The sequence below is a fragment of the Callorhinus ursinus genome, unplaced genomic scaffold (genome assembly GCF_003265705.2).
Source record: "Callorhinus ursinus isolate GAN/ISIS: 27379988/994484 unplaced genomic scaffold, GSC_fseal_2.0 scaffold11, whole genome shotgun sequence".
Classification (NCBI taxonomy): domain Eukaryota; kingdom Metazoa; phylum Chordata; class Mammalia; order Carnivora; family Otariidae; genus Callorhinus; species Callorhinus ursinus.
The window spans coordinates 36,372,920-36,389,017 of NW_027397073.1; the positions used below are offsets into that span (position 1 = coordinate 36,372,920).

At 37.3% G+C, this 16,098-nt stretch overlaps 1 protein-coding gene across 2 annotated transcripts in view; it reads left to right on the forward strand.

Moving 5' to 3' along the window:
* RPRD1A (regulation of nuclear pre-mRNA domain containing 1A) overlaps positions 1 to 16,098 on the forward strand; it is a 72,335-nt gene that overhangs the window by 52,699 nt on the left and 3,538 nt on the right. The gene's annotated exons all lie outside the window — the stretch shown is intronic.

The following is a 16,098-nucleotide window of genomic DNA, read 5'->3' on the forward strand; positions in this document are numbered from 1 at the left end:
TTCTGATTCCAATATGAAGTAATACTCTTGGGAGGTTTTTAGAATTAATAAACAATACATTTTATTTTTTAACTATACATTTTAAAACAATTTACATAACAAAATGTACGGATAGTAAAGCAGCTCATTATCTGTAAACTTGGTAAGTTTGGCAACGTATTCAATGCTGTACCTAACATTATGCCATAGTAATATGTTTTGTATTCTAATTCCTAATGAGATAGTAGTTATCATTTGACTTGTGGGAATATAACTATGTTTAGAGTTTTTTAATTTAAAAAAAGTGTTCATGAAAATCAGAAAGATTATAGAATACCAGGAGAACATGGACATTCTTAACCTTTTTTGAGTTGCCAGCAGCTTTGAAAAATCCAACATGCACACATTTGCTTACAACTTCAGTTTAGGGCCACCTCTGAGACTAATAATGGTTCACAGTTTAATGACCATTGTTCATGACTAGTGCAAATTGAATGGGGATCTCTGGGAATCTTGGATTGCTTTCTCTGCTTAAAAACTTCCACCGTCAGTTCCTCCTAAGTTCACTGCATCAGTATGGTCAGGACCTGTCTTGGCATCACTTCATGAGAGGAAGCACTAGTCATGGAGCAGGTAGCATGGTGACAGAGCTGGCTTAAACAGTGTTAAGATACACTGAGTGTTCAGAATATGGCAAGTACATTCTGTTTCATTGGATGCTGGTTCAGTCACTGATGGGTTTCTTACTCAACTCTGGATTCCACGTTAGCAAAAGGAATTAACTGCAGAGGCAGGGGCCAGCATGACAAAGGAAATAGAAACAATACCTTGGAGGACATTTGAAGGAAAGGGGGATATCAAAGATCAGACTTGGGGACAAGCATAATTTATGTGCTGTCTCCACATGAAACTATCAGAAGATAGTTTGAAAACTCTCAGAAGAGAGGAGTTAGGTTTAGATAAGAGGGTACAACTAGGACCAGTGGATATGTTACGGGTGACAAGACCGTTCTGCTAGTTGGAACTTACTAATGTGAAAGGACTGTTTAATAAAGAACTGAGTTTCAGCCTCTGCCATCCCTATCTACAGCAAACACAGCCCATCTCCTGGCCAGGTGAAGGTAAAACCTCACAATAAAGACCCATTTACCTCAGTTCCTGTTACCTGATAATCATGTTCAGCTTTTGAAAAAATTACAAGGCATGCCAGAAGCCAAGAAACAACCTGAAGAGACAAAACAGATTTGTGTAGAGCATGACTTTTGGAACTGTCAGACCAGGAATTTAACTGATTAATGTGTTAATAACTCTAATGGAAAAGTAGATACCATGCTAGAAATAAAAAACACTGACAAAGGAAGAGTACCTTTGATGGACACCTCAATAGACTGGACACTGCTGAGGAAAGTATCAGTGAGCTTGATAATAGGTCAATAGAAAATTCGAAACTGAAAAGCAAAAAGAAAAAGGGAAAAATCCAACAGAACATTCGGGAATTGTGGGATAATTTGGAAAGATGCCACACGTGCTTGGAACACAAGGAGAACAATTGAAGCAGAAGAAATATTTGAAGATGTAATGACCAAGAGTTTTCAAAATTAGTGACTGACATCAAACCACTGATCTAGGAAATTCCAAGAACAAATCCTAGACAGGATACCAAAAAACCTACAGTCTACACTTAGGCATATCTTACCCAAACTGCAGAAAGCCAAAGACAAAACCTTGGAAGAGACAGTAGGGGCAAGGGAGATGCAGGATGAGAATTACAGTGGGTTTATCAGCAGAACCACTCGAGCAAGAAGGGAAGAGGGATGAAAAGTGTTGAAAGAAAAACCTCACCAACCAATGAGGTATCCAATGAAACTACTCTTCAAAAGTGAAGGATAAAGTAGTGAGTTTGCTGTTCAAAGTGGTGAAGAAGAGGTCGAATGACCAGGACAAGAGAAATGTTGGGTCTATTATTTGTATTCTGTATATAAACTATTAGCCCTGGGAGGTGGGTAGGATGTATTCAGCAAAAATGTATTTCAGTGATTTTGAGGAATGTTATAAATCAGATTTTGCTCTTGGAGGTTTGCTCTGAACATGAGCATATTAAGGGTGGGAGGGATGTAGCAAAGAAGCTATTTTTGCTCCCAAAAAGCTCAGAACCTCTGACTTGTGATCTGAATGTTAAAACCTTGTGTAACAGTGTTTCATGAGACACCCAATTTGGTAAACACCAGAGTAGCTGATTATGACCCTGAGATAGTGTGATTCTTTAGTAACTGGATAATATGTACTGAGGGAGTGAGGCTGAAAGGTCACACAGAAAATGAAAATAAAGATAGCATAACTAAATCTACTTCCTCATTTAAATATGAGTAGAATAGAAAAATTAACTTGATTGTTACAGCTCACTTACTAAAATTACTGCTCCCAACTTGATAATTGCTTAATAAACAGAATTAGCTTATATGCTGTTAGCTTCTGGACAACCTCTTCCCCACCAAGATGAAAACTGATAACAGCAGGTTCTGCTTTCCTGGAATATTGGTCATCAGTCCTGAGTAGACTAGCTCCTTTTCTTGTGTCATTTCCCTTGTGTCTTCTCTGTGTTTTTGCTGCTTTTACTATTATTGGTCCTTTTTGTGTTTAAAACAATTACTGTTAAGGCCCATATGCTATTCGTGAGAAAAGGACAACTCTCCACTACTGGGAATTCCAGAGATGTTTAAATGGCAGAATTAGACTACCTAATAAAAGTCACAATTTGTAGGATTTTGTTTTATGGACAGGACTTAGTCCTGCCACTGTAGTGATCCTGTATTTGATGTAAAGTAACTTTAAGTTATTTCCTCAGAATACCTATCCCATTAATAATTCCAAGATATGAAAGGGTAACATAATGGTTAAGCATGAGGATTCTGAACCCAGACTTTCTAGGTTTGAATTCCTTTTTGCTCCTTAATTTCTTGATTTTGGGAGAAGTTTCTTAATCAGTAGTTAATTGTGCTTTAGTTTCATTATATGTAATGCAGGGATAATAATGGTTTCTACCAATGAAGATTAAATGGATCACTTAGAACAATGGTTGGCATTTAGTAAGCACATCAAAATTTTAGTTAGGGTCACGATATGCTAGAATGCATCTAGAAATGTATAAAGCTTATTTATAACAGTATCTACCCGTATTACAAGTTAGCATTGATTTTCCAAAACCTAGTTGATAACCAGGTGGGCATTGGGTTCCTTGCAGAAAAAACAGTCCCTGAGAAAACTGTCTTTTTTCCACTTGTTAACAATTTAGAAGGCTAATGAACCTTTGTAATTAATTAACAGGAATTACTTATTTCAGGGATATTTTTAAAGTAAAATCTGCCTTTAGAAAACTTATTTAGGAGAATGAGAGTAAGCCTTCAAAGGATGTCAGAAGTTGTGTTAGAGATTATTTACACTAAAGTATTTCCCACTAAATGGTAAAACTTGTGCACATAGTCAAGGAAAAATGGCTTCATCAGATCAGAGAGGAGTGTGATGTGATAGGAAATAAAGGATTTGATAGCTGCATTTATACTGTTTTTTAATTATCAAAAGCAGGTTTAGCTCCCAAGCCAAATTTGGGTATTTATGGAAGAAAAGTTAGAACAAACCACTCAATATCTTTATCTGCTTTGCCCTTTCTCCTGGAGACGGCAATAGACTTGACTACTCAGTCTCAGAAAGTTCCTAACATCATGGAATTTTTTTTTAAGTCTTGATCAATACTTCAATTAACTTTTCCTATCCTAGCAGAGAGCCCCAACCCCAGGGTAACCAAAATGAAGTCAATTATAGTGAATCCCGAAAAATAAGAATCAAAGCTTATAGTTGTATTGAAGACAGAGGCTTAAGAAAGATGTGTAAACATTTTAAGAGAGGCAAAGGACATAATGGAATACACGTCAAAGAACAAAACCATTTAGGGGTCTGCAAGAGAACAAATAAAAGGAACCAAGATTGTAAAGATTGGGTTCTATAATATAAAAATTATGTCTCAATACTATTTTGAGTGAAGATAACTAACTTTTCCTTTGACACTAATTTGTTCTTTTCTAACCCAAGAATTTACTTATTTTAATTCTCAAATATTTAGTTAAAATAAAGACTGGTAAGAATGATAAAACATAAATAGAACTGAATCAGATTTCAGACTAAGGATACATATATTGAGATATACAGGGAGAAATTAAATTGCTTAGATATTTGCATAGCTATGCCTTCAGAAATTCTTTGGAAATAAGGTGTCATGGAAATACTACACCCCTATTTCCATCGTCAAGAAATACTGTAGGGAAAAGTCTTTAACCATCCTCCTCAGATGGTCCCTATTTCCTTTGCTGGGAAAAAAAAAAATCCTAGCATATATTTTTATTGGGTGTTATCCAGTCCCACCACATTGTTCTTGAACCATAAAAGATTGATTTTACAAATGAAAAGTGAGAGAATGACTTCTCAAAGCCCTGTTTTCAGAGCATTCTAAAACCTGGGCTATGCTCAGATTTGCATCCTGCAAACACTACACAAGGCTTGCTCAGTAGAATCGGGATTGGGCTTGCTGCTTGATGCATTCCTCCTACTACAGCTGCTCTCAGAAAGTGGATAGGAGAAAGGAGCTGTAATGTGGTAGGCCTGAGGCTTGCAGTTGCTCAGTTTTTAATGACCACATGCGGATGCAGTTGAAATTCTCCTAAGTCTTTTTTAAAAAGTCACTGTCAAGTATGACCCGAGAGTGGAATTATTAGTAGCATCTGCAAGAAAACAGCCATATAAATATTTAAATTCAGAAATAGTTAAAACATTTATTTAAAGCAATTGGAATTTTAGACAAAGGTATCTGGGTCAGCCTTAAAATAAGAACTCCAAAGTTTGGAATATTTATTTTCTTTGCTCTTCTTAGTGCAAGATGGTTCTGGTACCATCCCAGAATGATAACCACAAATTATATAGCACTTCATAATTTGAAAACTTGGATGTTAACTTCTTTAATCCTCACATCCCTATTAAAATAGGTATCCCTATTTTATAAAGAAAACACCTGAGGCTTAGATAATCTTAGGGAGTCCTTGCTTAAAATCACATAGGTAGTAAATTGAGGAGGCTTGCACCCAGATCTTCTGACTTCATGCCCAGAAGTATTGCCTAGGGACTTGTTCATAGCTAGTGCTCTGCTAGACACAAAGTGTGTTTCACCTGGATATGAAGACTAGGAAACAGTATAATAGTATTTAAGTTCAGAAATAACTAATAGTAGTGGTTCACAGGAAGTTAGTGTGAGGCTAAAGTAGAAAAAGTTTCTGTGGCAGTGTCTGCTCTTAAGGTAGGTTTTCTAAAATGGAGAGGATTAGACAATATACGCTCAGTTGTAAAGAAAGGGTTTTCCAAAGGTAGTTCGTATTTCAAGCTAGCCTCTAATCCACTTTCAGCACGCACAAGACATCACACCTAATTCATTAATGTTGAAGTACATGGTAATACAAAGTTTTCAGCCCTTGGGATGGAGACACAACGTGTGTATCTGTAAATGAAACCACATACAGTTTTCAGCAAATAAAGGACAAATACAGGCCTTGTTAAATGAGGGAAATAGTGAAGGAGATGTAAAGTGACTCGTGAACAGTTGATGGGAGTGAGGTAAAGTTTTTGTTCCAAGTGCTACTCCTGCCAGAGTGCTGCCTGAGAACATTTATTCTAGTAGTAATTTTAGTGTGTGAGTGAAATTCCAAGTAGCACAACAAAGCTGTGATTATATGGATGTTGTTTCTTAGAATGAAGCTCTTAAAAAGTGAGTTGATTTAACAGCATAGTAACTTGTGAAGAAATAAAAGGTGGCAATTAGCTAATTGAAGTTTGGGAAATCGTGATTAAAAGTTGGGAGAGGTGATTTGAGGAAGCCTGGGGTTCTGAAAAGGCTATTTCTTGTAGACTTGGATATATAACCCATACTCTACTCAAAGTATAGTATGTACGTAATAGTTACGGACTTACGGGGGCCCCTGGCTGGCTCAGTCAGTGGAGTGGGTGACTCTTGATCTTGGGGTCATGAATTCGAACCCCACATTGGGCATAGAGACTACTTTTATAAAAATAGTTATGGATTTATGATGTATCTCATTTAAAATATTGTAAATAGCTTTTGGCTAAACGGGTGGTGAAGATTGAAAAGTTGGTTCTCTAGTTAATTTAAATATCATTTGTTCCTAGTAGAAAAGCACTCAGGTAAATTTTTCATTTGATTTATATCCTCTTTTCAAAAATAATTTTTGGGGCGCCTAGGTGGCTTATTCAGTTGAGCAGCTGACTCTTGATTTTGGCTCTGGTCATGATCTCAGGGTTGTGAGATCAGGCTGCATCAGGCCCAGCCCTTGTCAGGCTCTGCCACTCAGTGGGGAGTCTGCTTAAGGATTCTCTCCCTCTGCCCTCCTCCACCCCAAAATAAATTTTTTAAAAAAAGGTTGTAGCTAAACCATTAATGAAGAAAAGATCTGTATTTTCTTATGAATGTTGCATTTCTTAAGAAATATAAGTGTGTGAAAGGACTTTAGCTATTCAGATGACTAGAATTGTTTTCTGTTATTTTTTGGTGTTCTCAGTGTTCAACTTTCTAGTGTATCCTATATGTGTAGTATGTGAATAGTCAGTAGGATGTCAGAGCAGGATGTTGAGTGATCAGGTAGTAGTGAAAGTTCAGTGTGGGAGAAGTAATCAGGGTAAGATCATTTGGAGTGCTTGGGATTTAAGCTGGCACTTGCAGGATGGATAGAAATTGGATGCAGATCCTGGGCAGGTAAAAGGGATAATTTGGACAAAGAATTCTGAAGAGAAATTTGTATCATTTTTGGCTGCACAAAAATTTTGTGTACAGAGCAGGTTTAATACTACAGAATTCTCATTATTTGTTAGTAAACTTAGTGTATTGCTTTAATATGTTATTTGGAGTCTGAAATTGCAGATCATTCTGCAATATTCTTAACAAATCTGCATCAGAATCTGGATAATTTAATATAAATGGTATTCTACAAAACATCTTGAATAGTTTTTGATTGTGTCATCTTTTTGAATGGTGATTGTTGTAGCATTTGGCCGAGAATAACTAAGATCTCTATTAGTTTACTATTCATTAATTTTGACAAATGTTATTAAATAAAATATGTTGTGTGACTGGCGTCAGGCATTTCTAACGAGCAATTTATGCTTCGTTTTCTAAATCTCAGTTTTCTCATCTGTAAAACAGGGATAGTGATACCTCTGTTGCAGGATTTTTGTGATGATTAAGATAAGAATGTATGCAGAGTGGCTTCAATAATCTGGGGAAACGTTTAATTTGTCCATTAGATTTTTTTTAAATAAACTTTTTATTTTAGACAATTTTAAGTTCACAGAAAATCTATGAAGATAGTACAGAGAGTTCCCATTATACCTCATATCCAGTTTCCCCTGTTGTTAATATTTTATGTTAGTATGGTATGTGTCACAATTAGTGAGCCAATTTTTATTAACTAAATTCCATACTTTATTCAGATCTTTAAAAGTTTTACCTAATGTCCTTTTTCTGTTCTAGGATCCCATCTGGGTTATCACATTACATTTATTTGTCATGTCTCCTTAGACTCTTGGCTGTGACACTTTTTTTGACTTTCCTTGTGTTTGATGATCTTGATAGTTTTGGGGAATATTGCTCAGGGATTTCGTGACATGTCCCTCAGTTGGAATTTGTCTGATGTTTTTCTCAAAATTAGAATAGAAGGAAGGAAGAGAGGAGGGAAGGAGAAAGGAAGGCAAGAAGGGAGGGAGGGAGGAAGACAGGAAGACGCAGAGGTCAAGTGCCATTTTCATCACATTTTATCACGGTACTTCCTATCAAATGACCTATCAGTGTTGATGTGCCCTTGATCGCCTTGCTGAAGCATTGTTAGGCTTCTCCACTGTAAAGTTAGTTGATTTTTTCCCCTTTTCATACTCTACTCTTTGGAAATAAGTCACCGTGTGCAGCCTACGCTTAAGAAGTGGGAATCCATTAAACTTTTCAAATATGAAATGCTTTAAGTGGACCTTTTTGAAATCTCAAATTACACCAATTTGTATTGAATTCTCTCATAAGAACTTGGAGAGCAGATATTGAGTTGGTTAAGGATGATTACTGAGTTCTTCAGATAATGGATGTGAATGGTATATTGTTCTTCTGAGGGTTGGATAGTCATAGTGCCAAAGGAATCTGTTGGGAAAATTAGTATTTTCCTAAGAGAAAAAGTTCAAACCTTTCCACGTATAGGCCTTCCTGATTAACTTTCACTGCTTTTTTTAGTCCTTTTTAATACTAGGAACATTTCTGCCTTCTGTCATTAGCCTACTTCTCTTTCTGGTATGTCTCTTTCCCAACCAGGAATGGGAGGGGACATGCCATATTTTGGTGTACATTAGAATCATAAGGATGTGCTGTGGTATGATGGATAATTCATTAAATCAGGTTCAGTATACATTTATTTTTTCCTGAAACCACGAAAAGCAAAGTCTGACAATATATTGGCTGATGGTAGATATATATATATATATATATGTAGATATATATAGAGTGGGGGAAGGGTGAAGCAAAATGGCTTAAGATGGCTCAGAAGCATTTCTGTATATACACTCAAACAGGCCTAATGGGCTCCTGCACGTTTCATGGTTTATAGATAGATTTTTATTTGCTGCCTCTGAAGCCCAAATCTCACTTCCAGCTCAGAATGCTAGAACCACATTTCCAAGTGCCTTCTACTAGCAGTCCCAAGGATAACACACTTCACATGCTGAAAATTGAACTCTTTACTTCCCCAAAGGAGTTTCTACCCATCTTTGCAATCTCAGATAATAGCACCTCCATCCAACCACTCATCAAGCGTAAAACCGCATCATTCTTCACATCAGAACTACAACCAGTCCTGCTGATTTTTCTTAGTACAGATTGTTTTTGTCTTTTGAGTTAAGGTATTGTGTGCATAGTGTAGTTTGTAAAGTGCATTGCTGCTTGACATACGGTGTAATTTGTGAAGTGCCCTACTCTGTCTTTCTTAGACATTTGCAGTAAACTCCTAATTGGCTTTCTTCCTTAGGTTCATCCTCTTAAATGTGACTGTATTTGGTAATGTAATTAATTTCTTTACTTTGCACCATGCTCTGTGGTGGTAGTGAATTGGCTTGCTCATATCATGCTCTTTATCCTCACTGCCCTGTTATCTTGCTGTTCCCATGTCCTATTATGTTCTATTCACCCCTCCTCAGTTCTGAAAACTTTCCCTGAACTCTGCAGCATGGCAAAGTCCTCCATCCTCCAGTTCTGGTATGTCACAGAAAGTGTTTTTTGCCTCTCATGGAATACATCATACTTTATTGTAATTACTCATTTGTTTGCATGCCGATTAAATTGTGTATTCTTCTAGGTAAGGATTATGATTCATCTTTGTGTTCCCAGCAAAGTGACTGGCACCTTCTATAGTAGATACTCAAGAAATGTTTAACTGAAGTATGGAGTAGATCAGTTGAGACCTTCGAATTCAATATCAAATAACAGAATGATGCATTTGTTTGAAAAATGAAAATGAAAATAATATGCAGTAAGAGCTAGAATCTCAAGTCAGAAGACTGTCAAACTGACATCTAAAATGTTGGTATGTAAATTAGTAGGTGTTATGAGTTACAGGTGATGTATAGAAAGCAGTTATTATAAACAGTGTCTGTGTATTTTCTATGGCATTGCTTTTGTTTGACCCTTTTGACCATCACTCATGTTCATCACTGGTTTTTATATAATATTTGCATGAAAAGAATGGTCTCTCCAAGAAATCAGGTTGGAATTTGGTGGAGAGTATATTGTATGAGCTTGGCATTTACTGCACCTGGAATAACAGGCTCACCCTTATCCTTGAATGTTTTTCTTTTTTAAGTGAATTTCTTAGTAAAGTAACAGAACTTGGAATTCATTTCCCATTAAAAACAATACTATTTGGGGGTGCCTTAGTGGCTCAGTCGGTTAAGCATCCGACCCTTGATTGCGGCTCAAGTCATGATCTCAGCATCAGGAGATCAAGCCCCACATTGGGCTCCGAGTTCAGCACAGTCTGCTTGTCCCTCTCCCTCTGCTCCTCCCCATGAGCGTGATCTCTCTTTCTCTCTCTCTCTAATAAGTAAAATCTTCTTAAAAAAAGAAACAATACTGTTTGTGGCACTGAGGTTCTCAGACTCACAAAGCCTTTTTTTCCCTCCCTTTAATATTTTTATTGAGATGTAATTCACATACCATGTAACAATGTACAGGTTTGTTTTTTTTAAGATTTTATTTTTAAGTAGTCTCTACACCCAACAGGGAGCTCCAACTTATAACCCCCAAATCAAGAGTTAGATGCTCTACTGACTGAGTCTACCAGGCATTCCTACAGTGTACAGTTTTTAAATATATTTATAGGATTTTGCAGCCATCACTACAATCTATAATTTCAGATCATTTTTATCCACCCTAAAGGAAACCTCTTAACCATTTCCACTTCATCCCACCCCAAGCCCTAAGCTTGGCTCTATATTTGGCTCTTCTGGAGATTTCATATAAATGGAACCATACAGTATATAGTCTATTAGCTAGCTTCTTTAACTTAGCATGTTTTCAAGGGTCTTTCATGTTGTAGCATATATCAATACTTTGGGTTTTTTTTTTATGGCCAAATAATACTACATGGTAGAAATATATCATGTTTTGTTTCTCTATTCATCAACTGAAGGATATTTGAATTTTTTCCTACTTTTTGGCTATTATGAATTACTATGAACATTCATATTAAAATTTTTGTGTGGCCATACATTTTCATTTCTCATATATTCCTAGGAGCAGAATTGCTGGGTTATATGGTAACTATATTTTTTTAGGAATTGCTAGACCACTTTACATTTCCCCCAGCAGTGTATGAGGGTTCCAGTTTCTTCACATGTTTGTCAGCACCTGTTATAGTCTGTTTTTTGTTGGTGGTGTTTATTTATTTGAGAGAAAGAGAATGAGCACACATGCATGAGTGGGGGTGGGGGAGGGGCAGAGGAAGAGAGGAAAAGAATCTCTAACAGACTCCGCACTTAGTGTGGAGCCCGATGTGCGGGCTTGATCTCACGACCCGGAGATCATGACCTGAGCCAAAATCAAGAGTCTGATGCTTAACCGACTGAGCCACTCAGGTGCCCCTTGTCTGTCTTTTTTATTATAGCCATAATTGTAGGTGTGAAGTACTATCTTTGTGGTTTTCATTTGCATCAAGTTTTTCATACTGGCAGAATAAACAATACTATACATTTGCAGTAAAAGCAGTATATATAAGCTCAGTATTGCTAAGGGAAGGGGCTTAATTTCTTAATGGTTTTGCTCGGGGAATTTTTTATCTTAAATTTTCTTCTCTTTGGAGCTAGAACAGAATTGAATTTATTTAGGGAAAAAAGTTAAGTTGGAACACAAAATAAATTTTTTGAAAGCTATTTTTGCAAAATGCATGTTTAGTTAGTAAAGAATGAGAAGATTATGAAAGGGATTTAAAAAACTGGTATTGGCTTTACTTATTGACTGACTTATCAGGTTGAATTTCCCGATACAGTACATGTGTGTCACTGGACCCACAATTTTCGTTTTCTCTTTCATGCTTAGGGTTTTTTGTGGCGTTTTTTTGTGGGGTGGGGGCAGGGTCAGTGTTGGTTTACTAATAGAATAAGGAGAGATTTGTTTTTCTCAGCTTTACTGAAGTAAAATGGACAGATAAAATTGTATAGTGATGATTTGACACATGTCTACTTTGTTGAAATGATCACCACAGTCAGGGTAATTAACACATCAATCATGTCACATAGTTGTGTGTGTGTGTGTGTGTGGTGAGAACACTTAGGTCTCCTCTCAGCAAATGTCAAGTACACAACACAGTATTATTAAATATAGTCAACATGCTGTACATTAGATCTCCAGAGCTTATTCATCTTGTAACTGAAGGCTGGTACCCTTTGACCAGCATCTCCCCATCTCCCCCTGCCACCCCAGCTTTGGTAACCACCATTCTACTGTTTCTATTGAGTCACTTTTTTTTTTTTAAGATTCCACATGTAAGTGAGATTATACGGTGTTCATCTTTCTCTGACTGATTTCACTTAGCTTAATGTCCTCTAGGTTTATCCATTTGCAAATGTCAGAATTATCTTTTTTCTTACAGCTGAATAATATTCCATTGTATATATGTATGTACCACATCATCTTTATCCTTTCATTTGTTGACAGAAACTTAGTAGTTTCCATATCTTGGCTGCAGTGAACATGGTGTGCAGATATCTCTTGGAGATAACTGATTTTCTTTCTGAGGTCAGTGTTAGATATCTGTTCTGACACCAGGAAGTCACCTTCAGCTATCTTTTTCCCTACTTCTTTCCTGCAAATTAGTTGACCTACAGTTTAGCTCCTATTATGAATCTTTTAATTGCTTTTCACCATAGTCTCCACTGTTCTTGACAGTACCCTTAGGCTTGAACTTCTTGCTTTGTTGTTGTGTGAAGAGATTAGGTTCTCAGCTTTCCCTTTCTGATTAGACCATCACCTCCTGAGTCGTGGGCAAGGCTTGTCGGTGCCCCAGGATTCTTGGCTTGCCACATATAAGGTAGAGCCTCTGTTTCACCAATGGGGGCTGAGTGAAGGGCCTCTGTGAGGCAGCCTTAGCACCAGGTAGCTGGGGATAGGATGACAAATGCTGATGCCTTGCCCTTCTCAGGAAGAAAGCCCTCTGACTGGGAGCTGCCAGAGAGTAATCCTTGTGTTCTTGCAGTGGTCTGAGGGTTCTGGAATAGATGTTTCTTCATATGTTCTTTGCCTTTAGGATCATTTCCAGAAGATTTAAATGGCTAGTACGGTTTTTAAAAAGTTTTCACCAGGAAGTGGGTCAGTTGAACTCTTCACACTGTCATGCTGGAAGTGAGTCTCTAGGTCACTGGTTCTGAAAGAACATTTTGAGTCTTTAATTCCCTCTTAACTCTCCCCCACATTACTCCATCTTATTCTCCTTTTGCCCAACTTTGTTTTCTTCATTGTATTTATATCTGAAATAATATTTATATGTTTTTTATGTTTCCTTCCTCCTGAAATGTTAGCTTTGTGGAGGCAGGAGACCTCATCTGTTTGTTTTTTTTTAATGCTGTATCTCCATTACTTAATAAATATACACTTGGCATATGCCAGGGACTGCTGCGATAGCATTTCTCCATAAGTGCTGTGAGCATTGAAGGTGCTGTGATGATTTTGATTTGAGAGAAGTACTGTTCATTACTGTATATCAGAATCAAAGTAGTAATACAGCCTCTTGTAAACATTGTTGCCATAAGAAACCAACCTGAGGAATCTTGGAGCCTTTTTCTAGACCACCTAGTCAAGTAATTTAAGACTTTCAGGGCTATGGCCTGGTTCACGTTATCAGGTAGTTACCAGGTTTCATCCAGTTTATTCAGGCTCACATCAGACAGCTTGCCACAGCTCCTTAAATCTTCTGGGTAGGAGATCCTGCCTGTGGTAGTAAGCAGAAAGCTTTTGACTACTACATACTTTTGTTTCTATTTGGGAAAGTATGACTTCACATGCTTATGAAAGATAACCCTTCTCATGGGATTATTGAGATGATTTCATATTTTAATGCCTGGCATATAATGGACATTCAGTAAATGGCAGCTTTTGTTTATATTTGCCAATTTTTTGTTTGCAGTAGATACCAATTGGCTGAAGGCTTTTAGCTGCCAATATCATTTGAATCAAATCTTAATTGAAGAACAATTATCTGGATGCTAGAAACTAGAAATTAGGGTGAGCAGTAATGACTACTAAAGGCATATATGACATTTTTCAAAAAATATTCTCTAGCAGAGAATAATTGTTTTTGAACATGTTTGAACAGCATCTGAATATATCATGCTGACCCCAGAGTGTTTTATGTATTATTTATTCAAGAATGATTCAGCTAAGAACAGTGGGACAGATGGAGATAAGTGTTTGCCCCCATACCAGTGTGTTTTGAGGAAGAAACGTGCTAAATGTGGACATGAGTAATGAGATCCTACTGAGAAGTATGCATCTAGAATGTGAAATATTCTGGTGTTAATCTTTTGTATGCCACTCAGAGCTATTATACTGAAACTTACTTGGTGTTCCAGTGTGTATCACTGATGAAGGAGATAGGGGAAGGGGAAAATCATGCCTTGAGATTCTAGATTTCTGTTAAACTCTCTTTTACTCCATATTGATCTTCATGATAAATTAGAGATGCAGGGACATGAGACATGGCAAGAATTGACACCTCTCTTATGTGCCCAAAGCTGTCCTTGAACTTTTCCAGCCTTGCCCACTTTGCCTGCTACTGTGTGCCCAGTTCCCCGTGCTTCAGAATTCTCCTCTCTCCCATTCCCTTAGAGCAGTTGAGTTTTAGTAATTCTTACAAATTCCTTTCCCCACATGTGGTTATTCTTTAAAGGAGGAGGCTCAATCATGCAAAGGAACCTCACAAGTTGATTTCATTTAGGCAGAAAAACTAAAAAAGTGGCTCACAACTCTGTATTAGCATTCTTTTGGGAACTTCTACAAAATCCATGAACTCTGGACCCACTTCCAGAGATTATTCTTATTTAATTGCTCCGTAGTAGGACTGAAGTTCTCTTGAAAAAAATCTGTTTGTTCAGAAATTTCTTAGCTGATTCTGATGTACAGAGTTGAGAAACACTAAAGAAGGGCTTTTTGTGGATAGGCCTCCTGCCCAAAATGAAAGCTTATCAGTCAACTTTTCTGTCTTGTTTTTGAGATCAGCCTTGGTTATTGGTTAGAGGGAGGGAGAAAGTTTCTAGTCTTTTCTAGAAGAAAGAATACCCATTTTCTAGATTCCCCCTTTCACATCCCACCTCCACTAGGTGATGGAGCATAGAAGGATCCTCTCTCTCCATGTGGAAGTCTGGCTACTGCAGTTAAAAGGAGATATTCCCAGTGTAGAGAATGGGCTGTTTCCCTCTAAGCCAAATATGATCTTGATTGTTTTCCAGTCTCTGAGTCTTTGGGCTACTGTTGGCAGGGTTTCCTAAACTTTTGGGGGCCATTGGAACCATTTAGTGGTCTGGTGAAGCTTTGGACCGCTTTGAAGTTCAGTATTTTAATGTAGAAAGTAAAATGCATAGCATTACAAAGGAAACAAATTATATATAAAATACAGTTGTTGACATAGTAAAATTTGTATAATATATGCTTCTTTACTGACACATTATATAACATTTAGTTGGTCTAATAACTACCATAATTTCAAAGTCATGATAAATGTAAACAATATTGGGACGCCTGGGTGACTCAGTTAAGTGTCTGCCTTTGGCTCAAGGTCCTGGGATCAAGTCCCGCACCGGGCTCCCTGCTCCGCGGGAAGCCTGCTTCTCCCTCTGCCGCTCCTCCAGCTTGTTCTCTCTCTCTCTTTCTCTCTGACAAATAAATAAATAAATAAACAATATTTCAAGATAGCTTAAAAAAACTATAATGTAATATTATAGCAACTTGTTTCTATTGGAGACAAACTCAAAGATACTGATAATACTCCTGTGGTTTGTTGCCAACATTCACAATTGAAAATAATGCTAATACTCAGTTTAGGTTTGTGAAAACAGATACGTAAGTTTTCTTATCCAAGCTCAAGGATGCCTGAAAATCTTATATGTTGAGGTTAAGTATATTAATCTGTTAGTCTTCTTTTCACAGATGTGTCACAACAGTGCCAGAACACAGATGTGGGTGGCTTAGTCAGTTCAGCATCGGACTCTTGATTTCAGCTCAGGTCATGATCTCAGGGTTGTGAGATCGAGCCACGCCCAGCATGGAGCCTGCTTAAGATTCTCTCCCTCTGCCCCTCACCCCCTCCTGCTTGTGCTCACACTTTTTCAAAAAAAGAAAAAGATTGTGGTTTTTCATAATAATAGAGTTTACCTAGCAGTATATTTCCAAAGTCCCTCCTTTGATCCTAATGCTAACATTGTAATCATCCTTTTTTATTTAGCATTAACTGAGTGTAATACCAGATTTTATGCAGAGTATTAGATAGT